The sequence below is a fragment of the Canis aureus genome, chromosome 21, assembly GCF_053574225.1.
Source record: "Canis aureus isolate CA01 chromosome 21, VMU_Caureus_v.1.0, whole genome shotgun sequence".
NCBI classification, from domain to species: domain Eukaryota; kingdom Metazoa; phylum Chordata; class Mammalia; order Carnivora; family Canidae; genus Canis; species Canis aureus.
Window position 1 is genome coordinate 19,473,415 of NC_135631.1, and position 16,467 is coordinate 19,489,881.

At 37.8% G+C, this 16,467-nt stretch overlaps 1 long non-coding RNA gene across 3 annotated transcripts; it reads left to right on the top strand.

Moving 5' to 3' along the window:
- The first annotated feature begins 423 nt into the window (after window positions 1-423).
- On the top strand, window positions 424-16,225 carry LOC144292704 (uncharacterized). Of its 3 annotated transcripts, XR_013360047.1 has the most exons (4): window positions 424-567; window positions 2,895-3,004; window positions 9,347-9,549; window positions 11,732-16,225. It is a non-coding gene; the product is annotated as an uncharacterized LOC144292704 (long non-coding RNA). The 3 variants fall into 3 exon arrangements; XR_013360049.1 differs by lacking the exon at window positions 9,347-9,549 and having other exon boundaries at window positions 11,700-16,225; XR_013360048.1 differs by lacking the exon at window positions 9,347-9,549.
- The last annotated feature ends 242 nt before the right edge of the window (window positions 16,226-16,467 follow it).

A 16,467-nucleotide genomic window follows, 5' to 3' on the forward strand; every position in this document is an offset into this window, starting at 1 on the left:
ATTGACACTTACACTGCTCAGAAATCCTTTGCAATTAGCTTGTGAGATAAGACGTACACGTTTAAAACAATTCGTGGACCAGACAGCATTATACAGGGCTACAATAAAGTCCAAAGTGTGTTTTACAGATAACTGGGGACAAGGGCAGTGGAGCAAGGCTCTATGTACACCGTGCTGTTGAAAGTCAGGAAAAGGCTGTTGGACCATGGGGAGGCAACTTGGAGCTGAGGGGGTACTGGCTTCAAAGAGGATGGTGCACTTAGCGCGCAGGAAGGGTATGTCTCCAAGCATAGTGTCCTGCATGCAGCGGGGGCTCAATAACGCTGTGTGGATGGAAAAAGGTGCAGGCGAATGAATTAGTCATCAAACTCGGATGAGCTATGCTATGCTTCTCCCTCCTAAACTTTTGATCTATATTATATAAATGCCTAAGTACGAGCATCTTTTACATGCTGGGATTTTATTTTAAGTATTTGCCTTCCCACTTTTCTTCTTTCCCTACTCCACCTACATCAACTTGTCTCTCTCTGTCAGAAGATCTGCCTTTCCATAGCTGGGTGACCAGAGGTGAGTTATTTAATCTCTTTAATCTCAGGTTCCTGATCGGTAAAATGCCTAAAGGGTGACCATGACACTAAGGTATGGTTTATTTGACTAGTGTCTCCCCTAGTCCCAGAAAAAACAGAATCCCAACCCCCCTCTGTTGTCTTGTTCTCAACTCTACCGTGCAGACTTTTATCGCTGAGCTACAAAAAATATTGGAGCTTGCCGTTGTTGGGTTAGATGACCTATAAAATTCTTTTTAACTCTAACAAAGCATATTGAAATAAGCAAAAGGTTTGGATCTACAATTGTGTGGCCTTGAACAGGTCACTTAATCTGTCTGAGACTCAATTTCTATTTTCAAAAAATGAGGCTGTTGCCTTTATACTAGAGATAATTATGTAAAGTGCTTGGCTCATGAATGCTCTGAAAATTGTACATTTTTTCATTAACTATATTGAGATAGAATTTACATAAAATAAGAAGCATGCATTTTAAGGACACAGTCTGATGAGTTTTGAAACATGTGTACACCCATGTGACCACGCCTGTCAACATATGGAACATCTTTATCACCTCAGAATGTTCTCTAGTGCCTCTCTGCAGTCAATCTACCCCCTTCACCTCTGGCTCCAAGCACGCACTGATCTGCTTTCTGTCACTATAGATTAGATGTGTCTTTTTCTAGAGTTTTATATAAATAGAATCATAGAGCATGTGCTCTTTTGTGCCTGACTTCTTTCGCTCCGTGTTATGTTTCTGTGATTCATTCATGTTTTTGTGTGGATTGGTGATTTGTTTCTTTTTAATAAATCGTAGATCTTGTTTTACTAACCCAGACAGAAATGATCTTTCTTTCTTGGGACCTTTGGGCATTATCATATTTTGCAGATATAACTGTGCATGATGGATGAATTATAAATGGATTTAGAAGATACCTAAGATAATAATATGTAAGTCTTTTTCTAAGGGATTTATCAAGAAGAGTAATAGCTAATATTTATGAAATACTTATTTTGAAACAGGTACAGAACAGAAAATAGGGGATGTATTAGTTATCTTCTGCTGTATAACAAATTACCCCAAACTCAGTGGCTTTAAATAATAAATATTTAGTATCTCACATTTTCTGTGGGTCAGTGACTTAGAACTTGCTTAGGCTGATGATTCCAGCTCCAGATTTCTTATGAGGTTGTAGTTAAAATATTGGCTCCAGGGGCCACCTTCTAAAACCTTGACCAGGACTGGAGTATCAGCTTCTCAGATGGCTCACTTCTGTGGCTAGTAAACTGATGCCAGCTGCTGGTGGGTAGTCTCAGTTCCTCTCTATGTGAACCTCTCCAGAGGGTTGCTCAAGTGTCTTCTCAACATGGATCACTTTGCCCAGAATGAGAATCCAAGAGAAAGCAAGGAATAAGCTGCAATGTCTTTTATGACCCAGGCTCGAAAATTATATACTGTCATTCCCCATATTCCCCTGGTTGCACAAATGAACCCTATGCAGTGTGGGAGGGGACAGTTGTGTCCCCCCAAAAGATACGTGGAGGTATTAATCCTGGTATCTGTGAATTGACCTTATTTGGAAATAGGATTTTTGTAGATGTAATCAAATTAAGATTAGGCTGTACTGGATCTGATGGGCTTTAAACCCAATGACTAGTGTCCTTATAAGAAGAGAGAGATTTGGAGACAGAAAAACACCAGGGAAGAAGACCATGTGAAGACAGAGGCAGAGATTTCAGTGAGGCATCTACAAGCCAAGGATCACCAAAGATTGCTGGCAACCACCTGAAGCTAGAAGAGGCAAGGGAGGATTCTTTGGTAGAGCCTTCAGAGGGAGCATGATCCTGTCAACACCCTGATTTTGCATTTCTACCTCCCAGAGCTGTGTGAACATCTATTTCTATTATTTTAAAGTCACCCAGTTTTTGGTACTTTGTTATGGCGGCCCTAGGATACTCATGCAGGGACTGAATAATGGCATGGATACCAGGAGGTAGGGATTATGGGGGCTACTTCGGAGGGTGACGACCACTTTAAAAGAGTGGTCAGAGAATGGGATATAATTTAGACTGACACCTGGAGAATGAGAAAGTAGGTAAAGAGGTAGAGGAAGAACATTTCAGGCAGAGGAAGCACCTTGTGAAGACCTAAAAAGACGAAGAGCTTGGAGTGTCTGGGCATGGAGAAGAGGCCCATCTTGATTGTTCCCTCTTGGTTAAAGGAGAAAACACACAAAATAGGCTGGAAAGATAAGCAGAGGCCAGATGATGCTGAGCTCACAGACCACTGGAGGGAGTTTGGATTTTATACAAAGGGCAGTAGGAAGTGGCATGCGTTTGATTTTACAGGATGACTGGCTGCCATGTGGACAACAGACTGAGGAGAGAGGAGTCAAGTGAGAAGACCATCTAGGAACTACGGCAGAAAGCTGAGCTGGAGTCCAAGAAGTTGGTTGAGGGTAAGGGAATGAAGATGGAAGGAAGTAGATAGATAATTAGGGATACGGATTACTGCTCAAAATATAGGATTTACTCATGAGATGTGGAGGATAGGGATAAAGATAAGGAAGAAGAACCAAGGATGATGCCTCCTGAGTTCAGAATATTCATCCTTAGGTAACTGAAAATTCTATTAATTTTAAATATGAGCTTAACCCATTAGAGGCTCTTCAAACTTAGAATTCTTTGCCAGCCCCTATTGGCTATAGGGGAAAAATATCCACACTCCATAGCACAGTAGAAGACCAATCCCAATCAGTCCTTTGCTTAAATGGCCAGCCTCACCTCTTCAGCTACATTCAGAGATTCTGAGGTGTTCATCCTTCTAGGAACATGGTAGGCCTACAAAACATATTCCATTCCCTCTGCCTGGAATGTCCTTCCAGCTCACATCCATGAAGCTGTCCATATCAGCAAGGTGTTTCCACAGCTTCCTACTTTGCCCCCATAGCATCTGGCATACCTCTCTTTGTTCTTACTCCCCCATATATTAATTATCTATCCTGCCATATGTTATATGTCGGTATGTCCCATCAGGGGCCTCCTGGGATCAAAACAACCAATCGAGGGCAGCCCTGGTGGCTCAGTGGTTTAATGCCACCTGTAGCCCAGGGTGTGATCCTGGAGACCCTGGATCGAGTCCCACGTTGGGCTCCCTGCATGGAGCCTGCTTCTTCCTGTGTCTCTGCATCTCTCTCTGTGTCTCTATGAATAAGTAAATAAAATCTTTAAAAACAAAGCAAAACAACCAATCGAATTCTTATTTTATATTTATATTCGCTTTTAACGCTATCTCTGGCACATTGTAAAGACTCAGTTAATGTTTCTCAAATTGGAATAACAGAGGTTGGCGAAGGATATATGACAGTTACTAGTGGATGAGTTATTGGTTCTGATGAGTATTGAGATACCATGTTTTCTCCCTAAATTAGGATCAAAGAAACCCAAAACCACCTGAAAAGATAAACATGTGATTCATGCATTTGCTAAATTTTCATTTGACAAATACTTATTGAGTACCAATTATGTGTCTTCATGGTTTTAAGGGACCATAGCAGGAAACAGGATAAAAAAACACTCAATTTTCATAGATATTAAATTCTTTGGAGATGAACAATAATCAAATATAAGAGAAGCTAAAGAAGGTAACTTCAGACAGTAATAAGGGCTGTGAAGAACAAAACGAGGGTGATATGGCCACGACAGTGTGACAGTCTCTGATAGGTAAGTAGAGGAGTAGAGTAGAGGAGTTGAACCAGCATGTGACACTCTGGGAGATGAATTTTCTAGTGAGACAGACCCTGACTGCAAAGGCCCAGAGTGGGACCAGCATGGTGTGTTTCAAGAAAAAAAAAAAAAGCCAGTTATATACACTAAGCTCTATTTCCAAATGCCTTGGCAGGTTTTATGTTCAGGAAACTCAAAACAAAGAAAATTGTTAATATATTTTGAAACAAATTTAAAATGTCATTAACATCATTCAACATCTGTATTTGGGCAGCCCGGGGGGCTCAGCGGTTTAGTGTTGCCTTCAGCTCAGGGCATGATCCTGGAGTCCCGGGATCGAGTCCCACGTCGGGCTCCCTGCATGGAGCCTGCTTCTCCCTCTGCCTGTGTCTCTGGCTCTCTCTCTGTGTCTCTCATGACTAAATAAATAAAATCTTTTAAAAAATCTATATTCATATATCACTATATCATCTATCTCTCTTTCTGCCTATCATCTACTCCCCTTTCTTGACTTATCTTTCACTGCCATTTAATTTTTTTAAATAAAAATTTAATGGCTTTATAGTATACTTGTCTGGATATAATTATAGTTCAATCAACTCTCCATGATCGACATAGGTGAATGAAGTTGGATGGTAACCATCTAAATAGTTTGCATATACACGATTATTTTTCTTGTGACAAATTCTTCCCAGAGAAACTGCTGAGTCAAAGTTTAATCCACATGACCGATTTGCCTTTCGGAAAGTTTGTAACAGTTTACTGCCCCTCCCAACTGTGCACAGCCAAGTGGACTTCCTTAGGAGCAATAATGGAGGTCGGGTGCCCGATTAGAGTTAGCTGGCTTTGTATCGTCCGAACAAAAGGAGAATTGTACAAGTTAGTCCCTAGGAAAGCCACAAATGTGATTGGAGCTGCCATCAGGTTGCCTCCATGGGCAACCTTCCATTAGTGGTTATTTCTACAATCACTGGAGCTGTTGGTGCAGCCCCAAGCCATTTGAAGTAGCTCAAAATCAACAAACCTTTCTCAGTAGGCGGAATGAGAGGAATCCCACCTAATGGCAGGCCCACATGGCTGTTTTCTGATTCAACTTTCATTTTTTTAAAAGCATCTTACCTAGACAAGGTCTAAGAGCTCCTAAGCTTTGCCAAACTGATCACCAATAGAATTGGAAATGGCCAATTTATCCCAAAAACGTGACTAAGAGTTCAAGGAAGCAGATATTGCTTAATCCACTAGTTTCTGCTTTTTTAGTAACTCCACAAAGCGTTGGGGCATTCACTGCCCTTGCCAAAATCAAGAGGGCAACACGTGAAAAAGTAATCTGAATACATTGTTCCTGAAAGTTTTAAAAATTAACCTCCAAGTCATTTAAGTTCTTTCTTGCCATCATAGAAATTTACAACTAGGAGAGTTCAGGGATCATCTTGACTTAGGATTTTGTACCTTTGAAGAAGCAAAAGCCCATTTTTATGTAAAAATTATTTTGGGGAATCTTGATAGTAGGTAAGTCTTTCAGTTTGTTGTTTGAAAACATACACCATGACAAAAAGTCTATGAATTCAGAAATAATTTTTAAGTTTATTTTAATATTCCAGAAACAAATCTGCATACCACTAAAACAGAAGCATGTAGGTCCGCAAAACGGATGACTTAGTTTGCCTCCATTTCTTGGCCCTTCTCCACCTGAGTTTGTCAGCTACAGATTGAGAATTACTGAGCGTGTAACTTTACCAGTGAGGGATCTAAAGTGCATGAAAAGTCTTGTGAATTATCCAAATCACAGAAAGGAGCAGAACCAGAATGCTTGAGTTTTCCTCTAAGCTTCTCCTGGGTCTAAGTTGGAACCACCGCAGCTAAACCATTTATTACCAGTGTGATCTTGGGTGGGTTGCTTAATGTCACTCGGTCTATCACCTTCACACATGAAATGAATATTCAGTCATACAATTCAGGTTGATGCCTCCTCTGAAGACACAATGTCGGAAGCAGAAAGCAAGTGCTCTGTGCACAGATGATGATGATGATGATGATGATGATGATGATGATGATGATTTTGATTAGTTCCATTTCCACAATATCTCTCCTTCAGCCTTTGTGACAAACAAATTAAAGAGCTCCAAACCTTCTTTACAATCTCCCTGCCAGGACTCTTTGCTTATCAATTCTTTAATTACTGGATGCAACTCCATAGAAGTCAAGGCTGCAGAGATGCCTTTAAATTTGGGGACAAGGGGGAAACAGTTCCTTCTCTGTGACTTACCAACTAACCTTGCCTCCTGGGTATTTACATAAGAACATGAATTTGTTTGTCAAGAAACTGTGGGGGATAAATTGCCTTTAACTCTTCTACAATTATGTGCTTACATTTCCATCATTTGCACCTACCTCTGCAGAATGATACTCAGTTTGTTTTGAAAAAGTGAACCTTGGTATGTCTTGACTTGTAGGATCATGAACTCTGCTGGAAAAATTGTTATTATTTCTGCTATGAAAATTGGTCTACTTGCTGGGTTTTCATTTAAATACATTGTTAAGGTAAAAAAACAAAACATAAAAGAGCAACATTCCGATTTCTCAACATTTTCTTTAGAGTATAGAGAAATCCAGAGATCCTCTTTCTCCCCCCACCCCCACTTCCTATTTTCTGTTATGGTCCTTAGGACTACAGTACAATGAAAATGTTGCCCTAAAACAAATTAAAGTAGGAGCTAAGAATTCTATTACATTTTGCAAAGGACTCTCAGAGTTTATTTCACATCGCTTTTCTATATTCACAAATGACAACACATTTGGAGCTTTTCTGTTCGGACTACACACGTGTATCACAAATTATCATATACATCAGGGAAGTGCTTGTTCAAGGCAAAAATAGGCATAAGAAAAAGGAGTTTTCACTCTTCCTTTGATGTAAATCTTAAATGAAACTGACACCAGTCACCTTGGCTAAAAGCTCGCTGAATCTGTTGCGGTAAAAATTGTTGGCCAACAGAGGACATGATGAGCCCCACAGTGAGAAGGTCAAAACCTGAATCAACTTTAAAAATGGAAAGAGGGGAAAGAGTGTTGAGCTGGTGGGGGGAAAACGTCCCAGCTGTGCATTCACAAGAAAACGACTGCATCTTGACTCGACACATGATTTGATCTTGGACTTACCACTTGAACTTCTTAGAACATTTTCCCTTATTTATCAAGTGGGAATAATGATAATCTCAGCCAGTTTTGACTCTCGGGTAAAAAAGGGTTTGTAAACTATAAATGTTCACAAAATGCTGCAGGTAAAATTAAAGCTATTTAAAAGTCTCTCTTATTTTCACGTGCCAAGGAAGAAATTCATAAGACATTAAAGTAGACTCAACTTTAATTCCTTATTTCCACCCATGGTGAAATATGTATCACCTGAGATAGAAATAAAACAATGCTTTTATTCTTACATCAGGAAAACACAAAAATAAGATCTCTCTCTGAACACTGTGATCTAATCATGCTTTGCTGTATTTCATTTCCTTTAGAGTGGACATTCTTATCTGACTGTCAAAGGTTAGGGTCACGATGTTGAAACTCTATATTCACTTTTATCTCCCACCTCTCTAACAATCCGCTTGATGCAATCAGTATCAGGACTGGCTTATCTGCCCTCTAAAATATTTTTCTGTTAATCACCAGCTAATTCAATTGAGACAGTAATTGCTTCTTAAAAATAACTGAATACATACAGTTTCCTTTTTGATGTACACCAATACCCAAATGATAAATTTTATCTGTGTGCATAGATCCCTCTACGACCTTTTAGAAATTATCAACAGCTTTAAAAACATTACTTTTTACATACATTTTTAACATAAATGAGCTAAGCCAGTGCCACAATAAAATATGTGTTATTTCATAATTTTAAACTAATGATCAGCATTTGAAAAAAGCCTTTCATAGGTGTGACCAGGCTGGAGATCAGACACAGTAAGAAGTGTGCCTTTAACGAGAGTTGCGGTGTTTGAAAAGAGGATATTACTTGTTCTTTTTAGGCAAATCTGAAGTTTTTCATGTTCATCACTGTCATCAGTATCATTTCATTTCAATCTCTGGTTAGCACCTCTGAGGTCCCCGGCCCCCGGGGTGCGTGTTACTTTCTGAATACTATTTGAGAAGGATTCCAGTGACTGTGTGCTGGCAATAGAGCAAAAGGGGGGATTGGAGAGAAAATCTTACAGATGAGTTCTGCAGTAAAACACAGATACAGAGTGTTTTCTTAGTGGTGCTTGATGCATTTAGCTCACCGGGTGACACTCAGTGCTGCTGTCCCAGCAGCCAGTGTGTGTTTGGTGGCAGAAACTGCATGTTATAACCCAGCACACATAGCCAAAATCATCACCCTGTGATTTACCACTGAATCAGACTGCACTTACTTCTTTTAGGAAGAATGGTGCCTGTATGTAAAAACCATGAAGCAAGCACTGTTGGGCGCACTTGGTGGCTCATTCATTATTCTGTTTGGTGGACTGGTGAGGTAGAAGAATAAAAAGAGTTATTGTTCACATCTCCATGTGATTGGACTCAGGCATGTTTAAAGGGTAGCTTTTGTACCAGGGAGATGAAGATTTGATCTTGCACTGCTCCTAAAGTAAATATTTATACTTAATTTGATCTAAATGAACATTGGACTCTACTATTATTTTTTTTTCCTGGTATTTTCTCTTCTCATTAAAATCTCTGATGCTGCTTTGTCATAGTTTCCACCCCGACTCAGGGTCTCATGCTCATTATATACTGGCTCTGAGTTTTGGGACAAAGGTCATTTAAAGAAGAGAAAATCATGTTAAATAAAACTGGGGGAGAAAATTTGAATATGGCAACAACCACAAATCTGTTGTAAATATAATGAGTTTTGACGACTTTTTCTCTAGAGAAAAATTCAAGACATCAAAGAAAATTCCTTAACTAGAAAACTTTTATTTCATAAAACATTGTCTTTTAACTTCTTACGGATCTGTCTTCTTTTGGAAATGTAAGCGATTGTTTAATGACATGCTGACTCTTGCTGAAGCCACAGCCAATTGCTTATCTTTCTACAATAGATTTACTTCATGGAGGAATGGAGATGGGAATGTGTAGAAGATTTAAAATCCATTGGAAAAACAGAATGAAAGCCATTTAAACTGGAAGTCAGTTATAAGTGACAAGGTGAAAAAAAAAGGTGAACTATATCTTTTATAGAGTCAAATATAAACGTTGGGCTGGAATAATGAGAAAGACATAACGGCAAGACTGTGGCAATAAGGTAAAACCAGCTGCCATTTTTGGGAACATTTTCTAGGTGTTGGGCACATGCTAACTATAGTCTTTATCTTATGTATAGTGTAGCCAGAGGTGAGCCAATTTGGATTATAATAACTTCTTGAACCATTGCATTTCACTATAGCCTTTATCTAGCATGTCAGCCATTTATGTCAGTTGCATTTACAAAGACTGACATGGATTCTGTGCAGCTGGTACAGTGCTGAGGGCTGGGAAGGGAATTATTATGACTTTTTTACTATTCTGAAGTGCAAGCTCATGATGTTCTCCCCCAGAGCACTTTGATTTAACGTCTCTGGCAATCTCATCCATTCAGAATTATACATTTCATTATTTTCATATTTTTCTTTTGTACTATTATAGTTTTATTTACTGTTTTGTTTCTGCGTTAAAAATAAATTATACAAACACTGTTACAAGTGGTTGTATGAGTATAATCCTATGGATATGGTGCATGAGAGCCATAGAATAAAAAAATGGCCAAATGATAAAATAATTAATGAAGGTGCTTGCATAATGATGATCAATATTAACTATTTAAGAAGTTATGTATTATTATGGGTTTTGGTGCTCTATGGCATAAACGGTGCCAATGCTAGAGCTCAGAAACACATAAAATTTATTTTTTTTGAAATTAATAGGGATTTCACTTTTATATCTGATAATTACAGGTACAGACTCTGTAAAACAAGTATAATTATTCTCATTTTGCCATATGAGAAACTAGATTGCAGATAACTTGAATGATATGCCTAAGATCATACATCTGGGTAAGTAGTAAAGTTGGGGTACAAACTTAGTTCTACCTGACTTCAAAAGCTGATGTTTTCAAACCTGTTATCATAAGGACAGTGCTCGTCTAACAACTTTCTTGGCAAATGAGAGTCTGTAAACTTCCTCCAACATTGATGTCATGGTTTACAATGATTTTAGAAGTTATCTTTGAGTCTTACCCTTCAAGCCTGTTTATTAAGTTCACAAAATAATGTTTCAGTACTTTATAGTCATTTTTGAACATCTATCTGTTGTCAAGAATTTTTTCTGACTGAAACTTGCAAAACTCCTAAAAGGACCAAGACTTGACACTAATGATTTTATATATTTTATATATGATTTTTATATATATATATATGTTGTTGTTTGTTTTGTTTTGTTTGTTTTGTTTTTGAGAGAGAGAGAGCACATGTGTGGGGAGAAGTGTGAGAATGAGAGTGAGAATCTTAAGCAGGCTCTGAACTGGGCATGGAGCCGACCCGAGGCTTGGTCTCACAATCTTGAGATCATGACCCCAGTCGAAATCAGGAGTTAGGTGCTCAATCAACTTAACCAGCCCCCAATGCTATTTTTTAAAGAATGAGAAGCCGGCCATAGGCACTGAAATTAGAATCTCTAAAATAACTTGAACCATGACAATATTATTGTCTCCCAATTAAAAAGTCATCAGCCAGCACTTTAAATTCTGTATATCTATTAAAAAAATAATTTGGGGGTGCCTGGATGGATCAGTATTAAATGTTTGACTCTTGATTTCAGCTAAGGTCATGATCTTGGGGTCATGAGATTGAGTCCTGTGTAGGGCTCTGCACTGTGTGTATAGCCTGCTTAGGATTCTCTCTCTCCCTCTCCCTCTGCCCCTTTCCCCCATCCATCCCTTGCTAATGTGCTCTCTCTCTGTAAATAATAATTTTGTCAATCATAGATTCAAGGATCTTAGCATTTAGAGGATTTTAAGAGACCACATATTCAGAAAAGATAACACAAGGAGGTAAGGAGAATTATTATTTTTTCAGATAATTTTTCTGAAGAGTAAATTCCATAGGAGATAATGGAATGATATATTCAAAGTGCTAGGAAAAAATAACTATCAACCTAGGGTTCTATACCTAGTTTAGTTATCACTTAAGTAGACTTTAGGACTTTGTTTTGGGGCAAGACCATGAGGCAGGTCAGGGAACAAAAATTAAGAGCAGCAAGATCTTAGTAGGAAATAGCCAGTGATGTGTAGGCCAAATGAAGAAACTATTTCTAAGGGAGATCCTGAGATCTTGACTGTTAAAAATACATCCTGTTATTGGTGATGTGTTCTTGATTTGATTTATGTTTTCTTTTTCTCTACTCTATTCCTTATTTCAGGCAAGAAATCACCAACTCTGTTTTTCTTTCAGAAGAGGGATGTGGTAAATTGCCTACCAAATACTTTTCATCCAGGATTTTGTTTCTAGAAGACCAAGACTCTGAGATCAGAAAGGATTCACAGGCATAGACCAAGCAAATGGACAAGGTATGAAGTTGCAAAGGAGAAATTCTCTAAGTCTCAAAAGAGACAACTTGCCACAGTCTCCCCATCCTGACTTCCCATGCTAGAAGAATAAAAGGTGGGAAAGAGAAAGATAATGATTGAAGGAGATCTAGAAGACTTAAGGGTAGAGTGGAACTCCACCTTACCTCCTAAAAGAGGTAGAGATGGTACAAGTCCTCACAGAAGTTTGTGGAACTCAATATCAGAAATAAATTGTGTCCTTTCGAGCAATATCACTTAATGTACAAACATTGCTCTAGAGGTGGTGGCTGTGTGGCATAAGTGGAGGGGACCATAGGTAGCCTTCCTGAAGGGCGAAGGGGAAGAAAGGAGAAAAGAAAGTCAGAGAATTGCCAGACCTGAAGAATTATCATGCCTGGTGCAATGGACATCTCAGTGGTAATCTGTGCGGACACATGACTTATTAGCATGGCAGCACACTCCTCTCAAAGTCTTGCACTACATATTATTGTAGAACTGTGGACCAACCCAGCTTTGGGGTGCAGAGAGAGGAGTGGGTAGGTGGCTAAAGAACTGGACAGGAAAGGGAGGAAGAAAAACCATACAAGGACAGAAGTTAAATCTTTGAGAATGAAAACAAATGTAATGATAAAAAAATGAATGTAATAGTTCTTCATATCTGATTGCTGATGAGATTCATATTCTATAAACACTGCTATCTGTGCAAGGGGGCCTATATTTTAGCTCAATTGACCCTTTGTTCTCATGACAAATAGTGATAGGTTTAAAGATATGATAATACTAATAATGTGATTGACTTATTTTAATATTCAAATTGCATAGATCTAGACTTCAAGAAAACATGGTAGACTGGGCTGACAGACACAAAGAATCCTCTTTCTATTAAACATACTTTTTAAAAAAATTTTTTTTAATTTTTTTTTATTAAACATACTTATAAATGATGAATTAAATATAGTCCATAGCTGATTTTTAAAGGAGAAACTCCCAGGTGCCAGAAACAAATAAATAAAAGCCAATGATAAGTTTTTTGATGAAACAGAAACTGACAGAGGCTTTGCACCCAGATATTATTCCAGAATACTGAAGGCTGGGATTCAGATGTCCAGGGGATATTGAAGACATAGGGCAAGGAAGCTAGAATTGAGTTTCCTCAATCATTCCTGGAGCTTTGATGAATTTTCCAGTCAGGATAAATGTACAAGAATAGCTCTATCCAGTAGATTTAGAATGTAGCTTTCTAGATCACTAAGGCTTATGTGGGTGAGAGGGAAAAAAGTTACTTGTGTGATGTAAACCCCAGCTAAGCATGTCACCCTGGCAGGTTGTACATATACAACCTCCATATACTTACATATGTACATACACAAGCCTTCAAAGTGAAGGAAAACGGAGACAGAAATTAATATTTTTAGAAAGCCTTGAATGTTCCAACTACTAGGGCTCTGTTATAAAACCTTTTTTAGAGACACTTTCCCAAGGCAGGATTCACTGACTCCTGTTTATAAAACCAAGCAACAGCAATCATCTCAAAAGATGAACTCATGATAAAAAAATGAGATATAAGTATTATAAAGTAGAATGAGTAAATGAAACAAGAGAATTAGAACTTCTCAAAAAAGATGAAAAACAAGCACAGATAAATTAACAAAAATATATAAATATACTTCCATTGAAACCAAATGTTCATAGAATATTTGCAAAAGAATACATAGGGAACTGGCAACAGTTTGCTTATTTCTGAGTCCCCCAAAAATATAGTTTCAAAAGAAAAAAAATAGCAAACACACTATTATAATAGATTTCTGAACTATCTCTAGAAATTGATAAACGAACAAACAAAAAATTAAGGATACAGAAAATTTGAACAATATTAATCAATAACTTTGATCTAATGGACATATATGGATCTTGTACTCTGCAAGCAAAGATTACGTACTCTTCTCAAGGCTATTTGCACATACAAAAATTGCCCAGTCATCTTTAGCAAAGGAATCTTAACAAGTATCAATGAATCATCATCCTATAGATCACAGTCTATGATATCATAAAATCACAAATCAATTATAAAAAGAAGGAAGAAACCCAAATATTTGGGAACTGGAATTACCCTTTTAAGTAATCCATGAGTTAATTTAGAAACCACAGTAGTATTTATGAAATATGTGGAACTGAATGATGATGAGTCATGTATATCCAAACATGTAGCTAGAGAAAGGCATAAAGGGAAGACCAGTCTTAAACATATAAATTTTAAAATAAGAAAGATTGAAAATAAGTAAAGCAAATTAACCCAAGAAAGTAGAAGGAAAGAGCAGTGTACACTAGAATCAAATGGAAGGAAACAGTAAGTGCAGAAAATAGCAGAGAAAACATAAAATAGAGCAGAAATCTGAAAGCTGGGTCTTTGTAAAGACTCATGAAGTATGTAAACTGACAAGATTTATCATGGGAAAAAGAAACAGGATGTGGACAAACAATACTAGGAATGAAAAAAGAAGATAATTTTGACACACTGATGATGGTAAAAGCATAAGAAAATATCACGAGCAACTTTATTCTAATGATATTGAAATCTTAGAACAGGTAATTTATCAGAAAAATATGAACAAGCAAAATTAAATCAAGAAGGAACAGATTATTGTAATGTACATACAACCATCGAAGAAACTAAATTCATGAGAACTTTATTTACCAAAAAAAGGGTATCAGACTCAGATAGGTGTCTTCAATATGGCATGTAAGCATCATCTTATATGAATTATTCCAAAGAAAAGGATGAGAAGGAAAGCTGACCATCTACTGTTACAGGTCTATCAAAACTGAACACAAATAGCATTTAATGTAAAAATTATACAGCTAGTGCATCAATGATCGCAGATGCAAAAACTTAAATAATATATTAATGGAACAAGTACAATTTTGTATTTTAAATACATAATAACCTAGTAGGGTCTGCTTTCAGAATACAAAGCTGGTAATCAGTGAAACTTTGTCAGTTAGAAGCATGTTCAGGGCCAAGCAGTAAGAAACTTGCCTAGAATGACAGGAACAAATAGGCATTTACTTTACTCATCCAACAAGAAATCTGGAGGAAGAGAGTTGCTGGTGTTGGGTCAATGGCTCATCAATATGAGGACTGATGGTCTGTGATGTTTTTAGTCATTTTTTTTTTTCATGGTCATATAAGGGTGTCTGCCTGTTTAGCACTGGACCCAGGTTCAAGAAAGGAAGGAGGCAAGGTGAAGGGATCTGTCTGCCATGTTTTCTCCTTTTATTTTCCCTGGAGTCCTTATAGCAGAATGGCACTTGTAGGTCATCAGCCGGACTGGCCAGAAAAGTCACTTCTATCAGAAATGGAGATGTAAAAATAGTGAGTGTAATCATAATTACCTTCCACCATTCTGTCCTGAGTGAAACCAGGATTCTGTTAGCAAGAAAACAGGGGGAGAATGAATATTGCATCTAGTTGTATCTGCCTTAACTATCCAGCAAAGAATTCATTATATTAACAGAGAAGATTAAATGAGAAGATTCATATGGCTGTCTCATTAGTGCAAAAAAAAAAAAAAGGCATTTGGTAAAATAATAAAAACTCTTGTTGAACTAGAAACATTAGAAATTTCTTTAACTTGACAAAAAGCACATATCAAAAACCTCTAGCAAACACCATGCTTAATGCTGAAACTTTAGAAATATTCTCTTTAAAGTGAGGAACAAGACAAGGATGCCCATTATCTCTGATATGGCAGGGAATAAATAAATAATAGTCTATTCATTCATTCAGTGAAATGCTATTCATCACTTAAAACGAATGCATTAGATCTTTATCTATCAACATGGATACATCGCAAACATACATAAAAATATCCACTAACCAAAAGATATATGCTGTATGATGCCATTGATGCAAATTTAAAAACCTAGAAAATATTACCACGTATTTTTATGAACATCTGCATTTGTAGTAAAAGTAGAAGCCACAGCACCACTTCATCTAGGGAGAGAAGGAAAGGAAGGAGATAGATGATGGCTACAGGAAGGCTTTCACTGATTTGAAATATTTTATTTCTTTTTTTAAAAAAAGGTCTAGGGCAGCTCCAGTGGCACAGCGGTTTAGCACCGCCTGCGGCCCAGGGAGTGATCCTGGAGACCCTGGATCGAGTCCCATGTCAGGCTCCCTGCATGGAGCCTCCTTCTCCCCCTGCCTCAGTCTCTGCCTCTCTCTCTCTCTCTCTCTCTCTGTCTCTCATGAATAAATAAATACAATCTTAAAAAAATAAAAATAAAATAAAAAAGATCTAAAGCAAATATGTCAGAATGTGTTAAAATGGGATTGTGGGTACATGGTTGTATCTTTTATATTATGTTCTGCACATTTCTGGATGTTTTGCATATTTTACAAAAATAAAAACCTCAAGAATGTCTTTCCTTTGTCCCTGAGGCCTCCAGTCTATGACAAGCCCTAGAATTGCAAGGATGTTTTGGTGGTTGGTCTGATGTCCAATGTGAGACAACCAGCCCTGGAAGCTGCAGAATGGTGCTGATCTCAATTGTCCTGCAGGTTGGCCCAGACATTTTGCCTCTGATTCATATAGAAGGGAACGGATGCTAGGGGGC